At 42.5% G+C, this 18,251-nt stretch overlaps 1 protein-coding gene across 1 annotated transcript in view; it reads right to left on the bottom strand.

The window, feature by feature from the left end:
* Positions 1 to 14,524: 14,524 nt before the first annotated feature.
* The window catches only part of LOC107401894 (rho GTPase-activating protein 20-like), a 44,472-nt gene continuing 40,745 nt past the window's right edge, over positions 14,525 to 18,251 (bottom strand). The window contains 2 exon segments of the mRNA XM_076573944.1: positions 14,525 to 15,094; positions 16,064 to 16,190. The gene's annotated coding sequence lies outside the window, so the exon portion shown is untranslated.

Here is an 18,251-nt window from a genome sequence, read left to right as displayed (position 1 = left end):
GTCTAGTCTCCCTCAAGTCATGAAATACTTTCAGGTAGCTCTTAGTCACTGTTCTAGTGCTGTGAAGAGACGCCATAGCAAGGCAACTCATAAAGGAAAGCAACTGGGGGATGGCTTACCGTTTCAGAGGCTTAGTCCATTATCACTATAATGGAGAGCAGGGCGGTTCTCAGGCAGGCATGGTGCTAGAGAAGTAGCTGAGAGCTTTATATCTTTAGGCAGCAGGGTGGAGAGAGAGAGGGAGAGAGAGAGAGGTAGAGAGAGAGACTGGACCTCAAAGCCCATCCCTAGTGACACACTTCCTCCACCAAGTCCATACCTCCATACCTTCTGATTCTTCTCAAACAGTTCTCCAAATGGGGACTATGCTTACACATATTTTAGCCCATGGGGACCATTCTCATTCAAACCACAGCAATAGTTCTGCCTCAAGTGTACCAGGAGTTAGTGATGCAGGGCGGACGGAGTCCTTTCCCTGAGAAACTCAGGGCAGAGAGGGAGAAAGGCAGTCCAAACCTGGGTAGACCGGCCTCTTGATCACATGTCTCCTCTATGTTTAAGTCTATAATTCTGTTATTTTAGTCTTGCTTCCATTCATTAAACTTTGGAAGAACTGTGAATGGAGTCAGCAGAACAGCACAGCCCTTCCCAGCAGGGAGCCCCCGTCTGTGTTCACAAACCAAGAAACAGTAACGCTGTGGCACCACACACTCGCACAGACGTGTGGAAAGAGTGTTTCAACAGGGAAGTTTTCTGAGCTTCTCTCTTTATCCATAAGTGACTCCTTCTTAGGACCTGAGGGGGTGTTTCCAGAATCTTCCCTAATTTGTAATGAGTTCCCGTGATTCACAACAGCAACAACAAAAATTGTTACAACTGTCAGCATGGAAGCATAAAATATTGTAAGAGATTTGTTTGTTTCTATGATATTTTAATAATTCACAGGGTTTAAAAAAACTCTCAATCATGTCATTTTGTGCTGAATTCTGCCTAGTTTTAAATTTTTATTTTGCAGGGGGCAGGGTATGTACATGTCACATCTGTGGGTAGCTGTGGAGGCCAGAGGAGGACATCGGGTATCCTGCTCTGTCACTCTCCATCTCATTCCCTTGAGACAGGGTCTCTTACTGAACCTGGAGCTAGGCTGGCAGCCTGTGAGGCCCGTGGATCCTCCTGTCTCCACTCCTGACCGCACTGGGGTTAGAGGTGCTTGTAGTGACCGCATCTGGCTTTTGACTTACGCTGTGGGATCTGAACTCGGGCCCTCGGTTTGAGCAGCAAGCGTTCTCACCCATTAAGTCATTGAATTCTACTTAATGAGACATCTTTCTCACTTCTACCGCTCAGCCAGACCCAGGTTCCGGGCTTCTCCAGCTTCCCAGCATTTGTCCACTTGCAGATGTTTTATTTCAACCCCATTTCCATCTCCCATCCAGAAGATCAGTGTCCCGTGTCACACAGGGCAGTGGTGACGTGAAAAGGACAGCATGCCTCATATCTTAGTTTCTGAGTGGAATCGGGGAATTCCCTCCACTCCTCAGCAAACCGACTTTTTCAGCCTGAGAAGAAACAGGTCTGGTGGATGAAACTCTGAAGGATCGAATTAAAAGGAATGAAGACATTGTTTTACCTAATCCAGAGTGGAGGTGGTAACAGCAAGGAGTTGGTGATGTGCATCAACCATTAGAAGGTACCTCTGGACCAGAGCTGAAGTGTGGGAGGGCTAACCATCCATGCAGCATAGAACAGTTCTAAAGCTACAGCTCGATTCTGCTGAGGCAAAGCCCTGGCCATTTTCTGAGATGTCCTTAGGAACACAGAATGTGGAGTCCAGAAGACAGATGGAGACATGTGTCTCAAGCACCTGTACTGCTTCTGCAAGAAGAATGCAAACCTTCAGACTCTGTTTTCCCCTCCCTGGGGGAGCTGTAGCTAGAGTTTTCCTGCCTTGCCCACAGTCAGGACAAATCTCTGTCACCCACCAGTCCCACAGCCGCTCAGACCCAACCAAGTAAACACAGAGACTTATATTGCTTACAAACTGTATGGCTGTGGCAGGCTTCTTGCTAACTGTTCTTATAGCTTAAATTAATCCATTTCCATAAATCTATACCTTGCCACGTGGCTCATGGCTTACCAGCATCTTCACATTCTGCTTGTCCTGGCGGCAGCTGGCAGTGACTCCTGCCTTCCTGTTCCAATTCTCCTCTCTGTTAGTCCCACCTATACTTCCTGCCTAGCCACTGGCCAATCAGTGTTTTATTTATTGACCAATCGAGCAATTTGACATACAGACCATCCCACAGCAGGGAGATGTAGCAGGAATCTTAAAAGTTCTTATTAATAAAATCAAACCTGAGGCGAGTTATTGGGGTCCATGCTGGTAGATCAGAGAGACAGAACAAGCCACAGCTATCTCACCTCGCCGGATCCTCAACTGGTCTTGTCTCCTCAGACTGGAGGTCTCTGAGTCCTCATCCGGAATGGGTCTCAGCTGAATTACTGCTCAAAAGCCTGAATGCTTAACCAGCCAAAAGCTTCTAGTTTCTGGTCCTCACGCCTTATATATCTTTCTGCTTTCTACCACCACTCCCTGGGATTAAAGGCTGGCTTTCTGGGATTAAAGGCGTGTGTCACCATGATTGGCTATTTCCAAGGTGGCCTTGAACTCACAGAGATCCAGAGGGATTTCTATCTCTGGAATGCTAGGATTAAAGGTGTGAGTGCCATCATTTTCTAGCCTTTGTATCTAGTGGCTGTCTGTTCTCTGACCCCAGATAAATTTATTAGAGTACACAATATTTTGGGAACACAATACCACCACAGGGAGCCAAGTAAGAAAATGGCTAATTCCTCTGCTGAGACGGCTGCCTTTCAGCAGGGAGAGGACTTAGTCAGGAGCACACTGAGAAAGTACATCTTACCATGTTGGCTGAAACAACCCTCCCCAACTGTTTTCAAATCTCCCCGTCCGTGACTCCCGCCAGCCTCACTGAACCCCACTCTAATGGCTACAGAATCAAATTCCTGTTTCCTTCAACCATGAACTCTTTGAGAGCTGGCATTGCGTTAGCTAGTCCTCACCCAGTGCCTAGGCAAGGTCTGGCCCAGCCAGGAACCCGTTCCATGCTTATGAAGAGTTTGATAGAGAGAGAGGGCACACCTCTTTCTAACACTCAGACACTGAGCAGGTAACGGCCTTTCTGCCCCGCCTGCAGGGCCACAACGGGTTCTCGACCACCCTAAGGAGGGATTGTAGGGGCAGGAGATAGAAAGGAAAGACACCAAGTCTGGATTCTGATCAAGGTGCCACTTTATTTCTCTTCCACAAAGGTTTATATAGTTCCTGCAGGGTGGGGGGAGCAAGAAGCTGCCATCTGCATAAGGTGGGGCAAGCTAACAGGATGTTTGTATAGGATGTTTACAGGGTGAGAGGGTCAAGGGCTCTGACTCAATGTCCTGTTGCTAGGCAACCTGACTGTAAGATGATCTAGTTCCCCATCTTATTGGGGGATCTGTATTTTTCCACTAACTAGAGATTCTGTCCTTGTCCCTGACACTTTCTACCAAAGCCACTGGTCTCAAACTATCTCCTCTTCAGTGCACAGGTGGTCCTACATTTATGACGACTTTTCTAGGACTTTGCCAAACTTAATCAGGCTAGAGTTTGGAAGACCTACTGGGAACAGTTCTGATTTAAGGGGTGACCCCATTTATCAGAGCAAGCAGCTAGAGGGAGTCAAAAGCAGTCCAGTGGGGGCCACTCATGGAAGGCCATTGCTATAAGAATTGCTCTGCTACCTCATTGCAGAGGTAAGGGTCTCAGAGACTAAAGGAAGACTCCAAAAACCACAAAGGGGAGAGACTGAGAGAGACTGGAGCTCTGTCTACAGGAGGACATGGAAAGGGAAATACACACGGGTATTCATTCCTGGAAGTCTTGCTGTTTAAGAATGGTGCTTTGTTTGGGCATTTTTTTAACCTTCCAGACTTTTTGCTTATATATCATGGTTTCCAGTTTTGTTCTTATGGGGCTTCTGTGTGTTTAAGCATGTGTGTCTATGCATCACGTGTTTCTTTTTATCTGACTCTTTCCCCCTTTGTTTGTTTGCTCATTTGTTTGCTTGCTTGGTTGCTTTGTCCTATTCTTTTTTTTAAGTTGCCTGTTTGTTTTCAAGGGAGTGAGAAAAAAGGTGTGGATGGATAGGTGGGTGGAGGGGAAACTGTGATCAGAACATATTTTATGAAAAAAACGTATTTTCAATAAGAAGTTAAATTATATAAAAAAGAAATGGTGTGTTGATAACTAGTGCTCTTTGATGGTCTATCGCAGATGGCCTCCAACTCACTATGTAGCCACGATGACCTTGAACTTCTGAGCTTCTTACCTCCCTGCCTCAAGTGCTGGGGTAACAGGCGTGCACCACCATGCCTGGTTTGGAGGTGCTAAAGATGGAGCCCAGGGATTCATACATATTAGGAAAGCATTCTACCGAGTGAGCTACACCCACATCCCTTATATCTATTCCTTAAATATAGTATTTTATATTATTGCTGGGCAAAGAAACAGAGTGTCTTTCTCAGTTCATTTACCTGCAAGACAAACTCTCTGACCAACATGGAGAAACCTCAGGTGACCTCTGATCATTAAACACATACCATAGAAACATTCTACAATGGAGAATTTTTTTATTCATCTATTTATTTTATGGCCCAGCTGCAGCCTCACACCTCATCCTCCCCTCCCAGTCCCTCTCCTCCACCCTCAATTCCCTCCTCCTCCGTCTTCATCCAGGAAAGGGCAGGTCTCCCACGAGTATCAATAAAACACGGCATATTGAGCACCTCCCCTGGTATTAAGGCTGGGCAAGGTGACCCAGTATGAGGAGTAGGGTCACAAAAGCCAGTAAAAGAGTCAGAGACAGCCCCTGTTCCCACTGTTAGGAGTCCCACAAGAAGACCAAGCTACATGACTGTCACATACATGCAGAGTGCCTAGGTCAGTCCCATGCAGGCTCCCTGGTTGTCGGTTCCGTCTCTGTGAGCCCCTGTGAGCCCAGGTTAGTTGATGGTGTGAGCCTTCCCATGGTGTCCTTGACCCTCTGCCTCCCACACTCCTTCCTTCTCCTACAATGGAGAAATTTTAAATCTAAATATAAAATGGCTAAAGGACTCAGCAAATGCCAATCTAAATGATAAGCCAAACTTAAAGTAACCAAGACAACTCAAAAATTGAACTTAAAACATTGCAGGAAATGCATCTCTGCTGAGCTCTGAGGGCAAGAGACAGGAACAAAGCCACCTATAGGAATCATTCTGGAAGTGAGATATGGTGTTCTGTGTGATGAATCATCAGAGGTTAAAACGAAGCCAAAGCAGCCTCTGGGAAACATGGCATCCCAGGTAGACAGGATGACATCGTAATTTCTTTTAAGGGAGAAGGGGTGGATGGGCTGAGAATTCAAAAGCAAAAGCTAGCTCCACCTTTCAGAATTCCCAATATCTTAAAAGATTTTATGGCAAGAAATCTGCACAACCCTCTCTCACTCTTGTGGACCCATGTGCTTAAAATCCAGCACCGTTCCCTGAAGGAGCCCAAAGCAGCCTAGGCAGAGAGACCATGGCACAGAGCACAAGCCCACACATGGGCATCCGGCCAACTTAACCCAGCTAAGAATGCTGTGAGCAGCATCAACTCTCAGACACGTTGTGTGGAGACACTTCTGGATGACGCCAGCAGCAGACAGTTAAGGCTTCCCAGATGAGACATCTCAGGCATGTGCAGCAGCTATGAGCCGTCTTTATCCTGTACCATTGAAGTAAACTGGTTGACATTTGTGAGTTATCATTAAATAAGCAAAACATACAGTTAATCAGTCCCACTCCATCGCGGGCTGGTGTGCCACATAACAATAGGAACTGCAAGAGTGTGGCCGAGGGTCCGCTGTGTTCACCAAGCAGCTCTCCAGCTGCCAGCCAAGCCTGGGGAAGGCAAAGAACAGCCATTTGGGCTTGGGGAGAGGATTGTGGAGGTTAATGTTTCTTTTGTCTTGTTTTTGTCTTGCTGTTCTGACAAAGAGCTTCTTGCAGCCCAGGCTCGCTTCAGACTGCTGTGTAGCTGAGGCTATCTGTGAAGTCCTTATGCTCCTGCCTCGACAGGTGCTGGCAATGTAAATCTGTGACAGTAGATCCAGCTTTCAAATGCATCTTTAAAGTACTTTCAGTCTTGTCTTAATTACACACACACACACACACACAGAGAGAGAGAGAGAGAGAGAGACAGAGACAGAGACAGAGACAGAGACAGAGAAAGAGAGACAGAGAGAGAGACTTTCAGAGATCTTGGTGATAGAATTCCTAGCCACTCCCCCATGACCACGCATGCCCTGGCAAGACACTTAGTCATTGGGGGCCTTACTTCCTACATAATCCGTGTACAGTGGGATCATGTAATCTATGCACATGCGTGGCATAGCTATGTAAGCCCATATGCACATGGGGGCGGAATCCATAAGAACGGATCCTGCACACCCTTCCCCGCTTCCTCCACAATCTTTCCATAGGCCTAAGCATGTCCCTCCGTTCCCTTCCCCTAATCAACTCTTAGAGTGGGTTCTGTTGAGCCTCGTAGCTTTTCTCGCACGGTAAACAGCACCGCATAATAAATAACACTTGGGCTGCCAATTCTTTTCTCACCTTTCTGATCTTCCAGCACAGGATTTAGCCTTCTTGACTATGTTGAAGTTGCCTACCACTCTTTCCTTTAGGATTCCAGCTTCCAAAGGTTGTTTTCATCTTATCTTCATTCTTTTTTAACTTGTGGGTTTATGCTTCAAACTTTTATTATTGCTGTTTTAATAGGATTTGTGGGAGAAATGATATTAAGTGGACTATTCAATTTGCCATTTCTAATTGGAATTTGACCTTGACTTTTAATCATTCCTGAATTTTATATCTATATCTATATCTTTGTGTATGTGTTGTGGTGATATTTTATGTGCTGAAATGTGATTTTATTTGTATGTTAATAAATTAAGTTTGCCTGGAGATCAGAGATCATAGCAAGCCAGGAACAGAAGTCAGGTGGTGGTAGCACATGCCCTTAATCCAATCACATGGCAGGCAGAGTCTCTGTGTGGTCAAGGACACAGCCAAGTGTGGTGACATGAGCCTTTAATCCCAGTACCAACCATAGAGACCTGGAGATTTGTATAGACAGGCAGTGACAAGGAAGTGATGTGTCTGGGCTTAGAGCCAATGAGAAGGCAGATCAGGAAGGCAATAAAAGCGCAGGTTAGACAGGAAGAAGCTCTCTCTGGGGAAGCTATGGCGTGGTGGTAAGCTAAGGCTAGCCGTGGCTATTTGATATTTCATTGATCTCTTCAGCTATTGCCCCTGTATTTGGCTCTATTTCTTATTTAATGGCTGTTTAGAAATTCATCTACAATGTATGTAATGTGTGTGCACGTGTGTGTGTATGTGCATGTGTGTGTTTACAGTCATGCACATGTCATGGTATACATGCAGAAGTCAGAGGGCAGCCCCAACTCCAGGGTTGGTCTTCACTTTCCATCTTGTTAGAGACAGGGTCTCTTCCCTGTGATTGTTACTGTTCACTGTTTCTACAGGCTGGCTGTCCTCAAGCTCCTCAGGGCTCACGTGCTGCTGCCTGCCGCCTCGCCATAAGCACACTGGCATTACGGACACACTACTGTGCCTGGCTTTATGTGAGTTCTGGGAATTCTAACTCAGGTCTTCATGCCTGTACAGCAAGTGCTTTACCCACTGAGCCATCTCCCAGCCCATCCCTGGATGCAGAAAGGCTTTAAATATGTCACCAACAGAAAGCTGCCTGCATCCTATCTTCTGTGACTCATTTGGTCCTTGGAGAATTGTCTAATGTCTGAGACTCTAAAGTTCCTCTCAAAACTCATCTCTGTTAACTCCAACCACCATCACCAATGAACTCTCTTTATTGTTGGTGTTTCAAAAACTATGGAATAGCAGGGATCACCTGGAAAGAGAAAACAGTGTGGCTATGGAAGACAGGCAGAGAAGACACAAAAACTCCTCAACAGCTGGCCAGATTGTAATTAATGTGCAGCCAGAATGAAATTAATAGGGGAAATATTAAGGCAACTCAACATAGTTAAAAAGGAGGTTTATTTGGGGGGCGGGGGGAGCTAACTTACAGCCAGTAAAGGGGTTGGTTACAGGATCTGGGAGAAGTGAGGTGCAATCCAGCTGGGTTCTCTGGAGAACTCTGCTCAGTCTACCATCCAGCATTCAGGATCACCAGGAACCAAGACAGCCAGCACATCTGGATCTCAGGTCTTAAGGGCTCCCATCTCAGCCCTGCCTAAGGCAGGCCATCAGTAGGCATGACAGTTACCAGAAGCCTCACTGGGGTTAGTACTTCCAGATCAAAGCTGGAACAGCTACCCACTACATGAAATGTTTGCACACTGTGCTGGGGTTTGAGCAGATGTTTTGGGTCACAGGTAATGAGACTTGGAGCACTTCATAGTGGCCATTGGCACAACCACTTAAAGGGTTAGTGATATGCCCTCTTTGCAGACAGCTCCTGTGGCCGTTTGTCCTGGAGACAGAACAGTCACTCTGTCTTGTTGTCTCTGCTTTGACAGAGGGTTTCTCCTCATGGTGCACCCTCCTCTAACCACAGCAGCTCTGAGTAACAGGCTTCCTGTCACCTCGTTGCCTCAGTTGCCCTCAGTGTCTCTGCCAGGTGGCTGCAAAGGGTCACAAGCCTCCCTGCTGTGGAATAATGCTTTTGTACACTGGTTTAATAAAACGCTGATTGGCCAGTAGCCAGGCAGGAAGTAAAGGTGGGATAAGCAGACAAGGAGAATTCTGGGAAGAGGATGGCTGAGTCAGGAGATGCCATCCCACCATCCAGGGAGCAGCATGTAATGGCACACAGGTAAAGCCACAGAACATGTGGTGACATATAGATTAACAGTAATGGGCTGAGTTTACATGTAAAAGCTAGTCAGTAGTTAGCCTGAGCTAATGACTGAGCAGTTTTAGTTGATAGAAGCCTCTATGGGTCTACTTAGGTCTGAGCGGCTGCAGACTGGGCAGGACACAGGAAAACTTTCAGCTACAAATGGCACCCAACATGGGGCACCAAATGTAGATGAATTTCTAAATGGTCTTATTAAATAAAAAACATGAAGCCAAATGTAGGGGTAAAAAAGCCTTAGAGATCATGGAAATAGGAAAAGCCACCAGCCAACCTTACCTCACCAACTCTGCAGCTTCCAAATATAAGCTACTTCCTGTCTACCCATGTCTTCATATGCCTTGCTTTTCTGTCCTCTCATTGGCTCTTAGCCCAGCTACCTCACTTCCTTGACACTTTCTGTCTGTAAAGACTTCCAGGTCTCTATGGTTGGTACTGGGATTAAAGGAATGTGTCATCAGACTTGGCTCTGTTCCCTAGTGTGGCCTTGAACACACAGAGACCCTGCCTGACAAGTGATTGGATTAAGGGCATGTGGTGCCCGACTTTGTTTACTTAAAATGGCTGGCCTTTTCCCCCTGATCTCCAAGCAAGCTTTATTTATCAAAGCACAAATAAAACATCACCACATTTCAGCACAAATAAAATATCACCACATAGATTCATGTATAGAGATCCACTGGAGTCTTTATAACATCGTCTGTAGAACTTTGTTTCTCAAATGAAATCACATCGATTAAGTGATTCAAAGTTATAGCCTTAAATTTTTTAATTATAAACTAATCGCACAAAAATAAAATATTTTAGTACAACCTTACTTCAGAAACAATCCCAATATTGGGCTTATTTACATCTAAACATGCAAGCAGGCACTCAAACATCCTAGGCAGGCATGCTACAGGGGCTATATAAAATCAAACCCTAAAAGATGTCTATTTTTTAAATGCTTGCACTTTCTATACTCAGAAGCACAGCAATTAATATATCTCTTTGGAGTTGACTTAGGACAGTTAAAGATGGAGTGAGCTTTAAACCTCATCTCTTTCTATCTCTGTCTAGAACGTTCCTTATATTGCTTTGCTTTGCTTTGCTTTGGTTTTAAGACAGATTTTTTGACTGAAAAGGACTATTACAGACTTGGACTTGTGTAAGATAAAGCAGAACTGAACTGGGCTGAGGATTGGTGCACACATTGAATCTCCCTCTACCCTAGACCTCAGGGACTTCTTTCTCATACATGGCTCTCCTCCCCAGTCTGCCTTAGCATCACAGATGCATGCTGCCTCCACTCATGTGGTACAGGGCAGATGTCTGCCCATCATCTGTCCTGTTCCTTCTGAGCCTTTTGTATTTCATGTGGTTTGTTACTACTATGTGTATTTGTCCCTAGCAACACTAGAACACCTGTTGCTTAAATTATAACTTCCTTAGGGCTGAGAAGATGTCTTAGCAGGTGAAGGTGCTTGTTGTCCAAGCCTGATGACCTGTGTTCATCCTGAAACCCCACAGTGGAAGGAGAGAACCAACTCCTGCAAGTTGTCCTCTAACCTCCATACACACGCGCGCGCACACACACACACACACACACACACACACACACACACACACTATTAAAAATAAATTTGAGAGAAAAATGTTTTTTAAACTACAGTTTTACAGGCTGGCAAGGTGGCTCACTGGGTAAAGACCCCTGCTGTCAAGCCTGACCATCTGAGTCTGATGCCTGTGAGTCACATGGTAGGAGAGAGCTGACCCCCACAAGTTGTCTTCTGACCTCATATGTGCACCATGATCATCCCCCCCACACACACATACATATGTACACACATGCCCACAAACATTAAAGACAATTTAAAAATACTGTTATATCTTTATTAATCTCTATCATAATTTTGCCAAATTTTGGTGTTATTTTTGCTTCTTGAAGAAACAAAACCCTACCCTCACTTCCGAGGTGATAGTAGTTGATGGCAGTGGAGACCAGACTTCAAAGGTAAATGTGTGTGCTTTTCTAATGTCTGGTTGATAGGAAATTTGGAGTCGTCTAGGACATGTGGTCATTTCCACGTGCTGGAGGAACCCAAAGCTGTGCTCATTATTTCCTGTCCCATTTTTACTTCTGTTGTTCATAAAATGCCCTGACCAAAGAAACAACTTCAGGAGGAAGGGGTTCATCACTGCAGGGAAGTCATAGAGGCAGGAGCATGAGTCAGCTGGTCACATATCATCCACAGTCGAGAGCAGAGAGGAACAGGTGCACCCACACTGCCTGTCTGCCTGCTGACTTCCTTCAGTCATACAGTGTTCAGGCCTAGAGAATGGTGCCACCCACAGTGGGCTGTATCTTCCAATGTCAGTTAACACTCAACACAATCCCCCATTGCAATGCCAAGGCCAAACTGTCACAAGAAGGGTGAGCTGCCTTGATGGTGTCTGCACCGAGTGAAAAACTTGGAATCTGTTTGACTTGTGGAATACAAGTTGGAAATGAAAAAGTCAAAGTATCTTTATTTGCAGATTATATGATAGTATGCATTTGTGAGCCTAAAATTCCACCGGGAAACTCACAGCTGATAAACTCTTTCAGCAAGTGGCAGGGTATAAAATAAACACACACTCACCAGTAACCCACCTGTACACAAACGACAAACTTACTGAAAAGGAAGCCAGGGAAACACCACCATTCTGCACAATCAGCTCAAAAATCCGAACTGTCTTGGGGTAACTCTGAGAAGTGAAAGACTTGTATGATCAAAGCTTTTAGACACTGAGGAAAGAAGATGAAGAAGATGACAGAAGATGAAAATATTCTCCCATGCTCAAGAATTGGTAGAATTAATATAATAAAAATGAACAGCCTATAAAATATCATTTGATTCTATCCTTTTTCAGCCTGATAAAATTTGTAAGGCTTCTGATATTACTAGGAAAACAATCTCACAGAAAACTTCCTGATCCTTTGGTTTTTACACTCTTCTCCCTCTCTTCTGCAATGTTCCCTGAGCCTTACCCATAAAGCCTCGACATGACTGTCTACATGTTAGCTGAACAAGAATAACACCCATGTACACGAGAAACTGAATGGGGAAAAGTCCCTGAGGGCTGAATTCTACACAAAGAAACACAGGCAACTGAGGAAAGCTGGGAGGGGTAATCGTGATCATCCCCAGGGAAGAACACACCAATTGGTTGTCCTGTACCAAACAGTCATCCCTGAAAACAAACATAAAAGTAACTTTATCCTGACTTAACAGTTAATATTTTAAAATATATATGTGTATACATATACATACATGAGTGCAATAACACTTAGTGAAAAAAGTGGCCATGAATGTTAAGGAGAGTGGTGAGGGGTATATGGGAGGATTTGGGGAAATGAAATGGGAGAAATGTGGTAATTAAATTATAATGTCAAATATTAAAAATAGAGGATAAATGATATCTCCATCAAATTAAGTGTGTCCAGACTTCATGACAATATTCTCTTATAATAAGTGACAGTTATCAAAATGATCATTTAGTTGTCCAATCCACATCTATGTATCATGGCTGTGGACCATAAATGGACTGTAACTTCGGTGGTCAGTGTCTGAATTCCTACTTTTCTCCACACATACCCTTTTATTAAACAGATATTCTTGAATTTACAGTAATATAATTTCTGAGATTAGCTAATATCTGAGAATTTATTCATTTTTTTCAATAAATATTTAGTGAGTTTGACAGCAAGTTTGATATGTCTGGGGACACATTGAGAAATATTATCTACATTTCACATTCTGATAAAACATTCTTATCATGGGTGATAGAAATTTGTTATATATACACATATACGTGTATGTATATACATATAAACAAAAATATTTGAGAGCTGGTAGTAATATTTTTGTATTTTATTTTATTTATTTATTTATTTATTTATTTATTTATTTATTTATTTATTTTGGTTTTTCGAGACAGGGTTTCTCTGTGTAGCTTTGCACCTTTTCCTGGAACTCACTTGGTAGCCCAGGCTGGCCTTGAACTCACAGAGATCCGCCTGCCTCTGCCTCCTGAGTACTGGGATTAAAGGCGTGTGCCACCACCGCCTGGCTTATTTTTGTATTTTATTAATTTCATACAAAAGTGCTGTTTTCATCATTTCCTCCCCACCATCTCCCCATCTAGGACACACACACACACACACACACACACACACACACATACACAAAGTTGGATGGATTGCTATTTACACAATACTTTAAATTCTAATTGTGTTGAAGATTCTGTTACTTCTGACTCAAAAAAGCTAATTTTCCTATCTCTAAAATTAGGTTAAAAACTTAACAAATGAAATGTTCTATGCAAAGTGCTTAGCAATGGACCTCACACTTCAGAAAAGATCTAATCTAAAGTCTATGGTGTGACCCAAGTCTGAGTGCAGATGAGGGATGATGATGATGATGATGGATGATGATAGTGATAATGGTGATGATGGTGATGGTGATGATGATGAGGAAGTTGGTGATGTTTTTGATGATAATTTTGATAATAATTTTGATTATCGTGATGATAATGACCATCATGATCTAACAATTCGAGGCTCACCTTCTGAGAACATCTCTGAATATCTGAGGATTTCAAAGCCCTGTTTATTCAGCAGCATTTCCTGCTGCTGGAAACAGTACCGGACCCTCCCTGCTGTTGGAGACACTGGCTCTCCAATCCCTGTTGGTGGTGAAAGTGGCTTTATCAGAAGGGTCAGGTTTCTCTCCCTGGCAACAGAACATTAAGAACTCTGTGTTTGTATCTCTGCAGCCATGTGCTCCTTGTTCAACCTCTGAGCTGTCTGCTTTGTAATTTCAGATTCCTGGGCTGTATCAATTCCATTTACCTTTATGCTTGTGTGATCACCATGCACTGACTTTCAAAGGGATAAAAAGTATCTGGCAAAAGTGGTATCGATGAGTATCTCAGGTAAATTCTGTGAAATAATTAGTGGTGATCTTTCAAAAACTATTAAACTACACCTACTTGATGAAGTTGTAAGGAGGCTGGAGATACTAATAAAACAAATAAGTACTCACATTAAGTATTTGAAACATTGAACTCTGAGACTGGAAATACTTCCCTTATGAACTCATTCAAGCATAAAATATAAGATTGTCTTCAGTTAGGAATACCAAGGTATTACTTTTGCTTCAGTTAAGAATACCAAAATATTACTTTTGCAAACAGTGTTGTCAGAGCTACTGAACTAAGTATGAAACTTGAAGGAATTACAGATAAAGACAGTTTGAGAAATCCATTCATGTGATTCCAGTAGCTCTGCCACATAACTGCACAGCCTGAGTAACGGAGGCAGAGGAGGAGACTGCCGGACGGCGTCCTCCAAAGACTATGGAGAATCATGAAACAGACACACTGCAGTCTAAGCAATCAAGTTATTGGATGACATTTACTATAACAGTAAAGAATATGTAATATACAGCATAAAATATAGCAAGTGAAACTATCTGTAACAAATAGGATAAAATAGAAGAACAGAAGGAGTCAAAGCAATCAAGTTATTGGATGACATTTACTAAAACAGTAAAGAATATGTAACATACAGCATAAAATATAGCAAGTGAAACTATCTGTAACAAATAGGATAAAATAGAAGAACAGAAGGAATGTCATATAATAAGGTTTTCCGAACTATGGGTAAGTGTGAGGTAGAAGGAAACCCTCAAATGGAATGAGTTGGAACCTGAGAAGTTCTTACTCATGGCTCAAGTTCATACTCTAAAAGCCTCACTTTGGGTTTCTCCTCTGGTTAATGGTGACATGCTCAATATCTTTTAAAAAGGAATTCTCATTTCTGGAAAAAACCAGAAGATTCAAACAAATTCTGTTAAATGCTGTAAGTGGTTTCCAAAACTAGTTTTCAGTGGAATAATATAGAAAGTGAAGGATGTAGCCCAATGGAGTTCTTGGGATTCAAGTCTCCAGTTACTGAGAAAATCATGGGCAGGAAGATAGCTTGATCGATCCAGATGCTGACTCAGTCATCATCCTCCAGTTTTTGGTTCTGTAGAACACTATGACCTTCGATGGTACTGGATGCGGAAGTTGTTCCATTGCTCACTGCTAAATGAAACATAAAATGTCATCTTGATACAAAGATTGTTAGATTATAGAGTCACATCAATTCAGATAAAATAAGTTTTTCTGTGTATTTTCTCAAGTCAATGAGATAAATATTATCAAGCCAAGAAAGTCAACTATGAACCTCATCTCAGCTCTACCCAGTGAATTACTTGTGTTAACAATCTACCTGAATTTGAATGACAACTGTTGGTCCTGGTAAATTTTAGCCTCTTGACCATTCTTCACATATCTATTGTAGTGATTCTGTGTCATTTAATATTTACACCAATGCTAAGTATTTGATAAGATTGATCTCTGTTATGAAATCAAACCAACAATATTGTTTATGCACAAGGATAGCACAGTTCATAGACAGTAGTCCTGAGGGATTTATCTTCCAGAATGTTTGATGGATTTTAAATCAAGTTATTGTAAATGATCTTTTCAAAACTAATAATTTAATATCTAAGATATCTTCCATGACTCATGGACCATGAAGAAGAAAGGTGAGAAATATAGCAAGCAATATTCTGGGGTCCTTACAGTGCTAAATTAGGAGTTCATGTGTCATATATACACATACTTATATATGTGTAAGTACTTTAACTGAATTGCATACAAATATAAGCATATATACATACATATAAATATATACACATGCTTATACATGTGTATATAAGTACATGTATATATTTAAATAAAGTGTTATTTAAAGAACTTTCCCCATGCTGTGACATCATGATGTGCCCAATGCTGCTGAGAGGTCACATACAACTTTATGGAATCAGGGAATGGTGTCATCCTTCCATTCACTTGATGATGATTTAAAACTTTCCCTTACATGCAGGACAGTCCTCCTGAGGAGGAGCAGATGGACTCTTGAATACTTTATCATCACCATTAGGACAGGTCCTTTAACAGGACAGCCACTGTGGTCATCACTGGCATCCTTCATGTCGTCAGACTCACCATCATATAGTGAATCTGAAGACATTTCTATGTCATCACAACTCTTTCCGATGTCTTCAGGAAATACAGTGGTATCTTCTCCAAATATCTCTTGAAAATTCTCAATAAGAATTTCTACAATGGGGATCTGTAACACCACAAGGCAAAAACAGGATCCTCTGTCATTCCACATAGTTTACATATTTGACATCAGAGTCTTGAAAGGAAGAAAAACTTGAAATCCAGAATTATGAAGAGAATAGCAGTTACTACAAACAGATATGAACCCATGAATGACTAAGAATATTATGAACATGTATTTAATTATACAATCATTATAATACATTATAATAAATAGAAAAAGCTTCAATATTTCAAAAGTTTCAATATCATTGCAATGACTAATGTTTTATGTTTCTTCTTAATGGTGCATGCGTGTGTGCCTCTCTCCTCTCTCTCTTCTCTCTCTCTCTCTCTCTCTCTCTCTCTCTCTCTCTCTGTGTGCACAGTTATATGCCCTTGTGAGTACTTGATGGCCATGGAAACTAGAAAAGGTGGTCAGATGCTTGAGGCCGAGATTTCAGGCAGTTGTAGAGCACCATACATGGGTGATAGAGACCCAACTCAGGTCCACAGCAAGAGTCCTATTAACATTTGAGACATGTATCTCTCCCCATGGAAATTTCTTACTGTTAACCTGACTAAATTGTGATTTACCTTGCACACACACACACACACACACACACACACACACACACACACACACACACACACACACAAAACCTCCAGGTATGTCTATATTTCCAGACAGCCTTAAATGAGGAGGTAAGTCTTCCCAAATCCACTGACATATGTCCAAGATTGACTAAAAGAATAAATAATGCTGAAATCACTCAGCACCAGCTTTTATTTCTTTTTGCAAACACACTGCTGTTTTCCAAGGTCTCTGTCTAGAATGGAGATTCTAGGGTCTTTGCATCTTACTAAAAATATTTGGTTAAAATCTCATACATATTTCAAAGAAAAAGAAATTACTAGAAAGCAAACAGACATTTCAGAACTGATATGCTGCCAAGAGGAACTGGGAATGAATTGAATTGGTGAATTTACAGGTACCATGATTTTCCCTTGGTTTTGTTTGTTTGTTTGTTTTGAGATGAGAAGGAGGAGGGGTTTGGTTGCAGTGGTTTGAATGGGATGCACTCTAAGTTCAGGTATCTCAAAACTTGCCGTTCTCTTTTTGACACCATTTGGGTGGTGTAGGTGATTTGGGTTCCTAGAGAAAGTACGTCATTGGTTGGAATTTAGGCCCTAAGCCATTTCCGGTCACTCTCTTCTCTACTTCATGTTTGCTATCCAAGGTAAGAACCTCAGCTCTCAGCTTCCTGTTTGAGTTGCTCTGCCTGCCTGCGGCCCTGCTCCTCTGCTGTGATTATGAGGATTCTAATCTTGAAGCCCCAAATAAACACATGCTTCTAGAAGTTGCCTTGGCCATGGTTTTATACCAAAGCAATAGAAAGTAACCAAGAGAAGTAGTTGGTTTCAGGGGCAGCAAATCATGTAGAGATATCTGAGAAGAGGGAATCTGAATTGAGAAGATGCCTCCATAGATTGGCCTATAGCACTGGGAAGTGTAGGGGACACTGTCCTGATTAACAGATGAATTTGCAGGGTCCAGATCGCCAGGATGGTGCCATCCCTGAGCTGTTGATCCTGGGTCATGTAAGAAAGCTTTCTGAGGAAGGGGAACAGAGCAAGGCAGTGAGCAGAACTCCTGCATGCCTTCTGCTTCGGCTCTACCTCCAGTCCCCGCTCTGCATCAGTGGGAGCCCTGGCAATTCTCAGTAATGGACTGCTCACTGGGAGTGGATCATGAAGGGAATCCTTTCCTCCATAAACTTATTTTTGTCAGTGTTTCATCACAGCAATAGTCACAAAGTAAGGCACTTGCTAAGTTGAATAATACTGATAATTGTCTTTTGATTGAGATGGTGGAGTTAAGTCAACTTTACTAATCACTTATGTTCCTTCTCAGGATGCACCTAATTTTATGTTTGACCAGTCTTGCACGAGATAGGAAAGAAATGATTATAAGGAAGATCACACTCAGATGATTGCTGTATTTCATATGCAAATAGTTCAGAACGGTTTTGCTCTTTGCTTTCATACCTGAACATATAAAGGAACATATCTGAACAGAATTGTCCAT

This window comes from Peromyscus maniculatus, chromosome 6 (assembly GCF_049852395.1).
Source record: "Peromyscus maniculatus bairdii isolate BWxNUB_F1_BW_parent chromosome 6, HU_Pman_BW_mat_3.1, whole genome shotgun sequence".
Lineage (NCBI taxonomy): Eukaryota > Metazoa > Chordata > Mammalia > Rodentia > Cricetidae > Peromyscus > Peromyscus maniculatus.
This window is presented reverse-complemented; position numbering and strand designations above follow the sequence as displayed.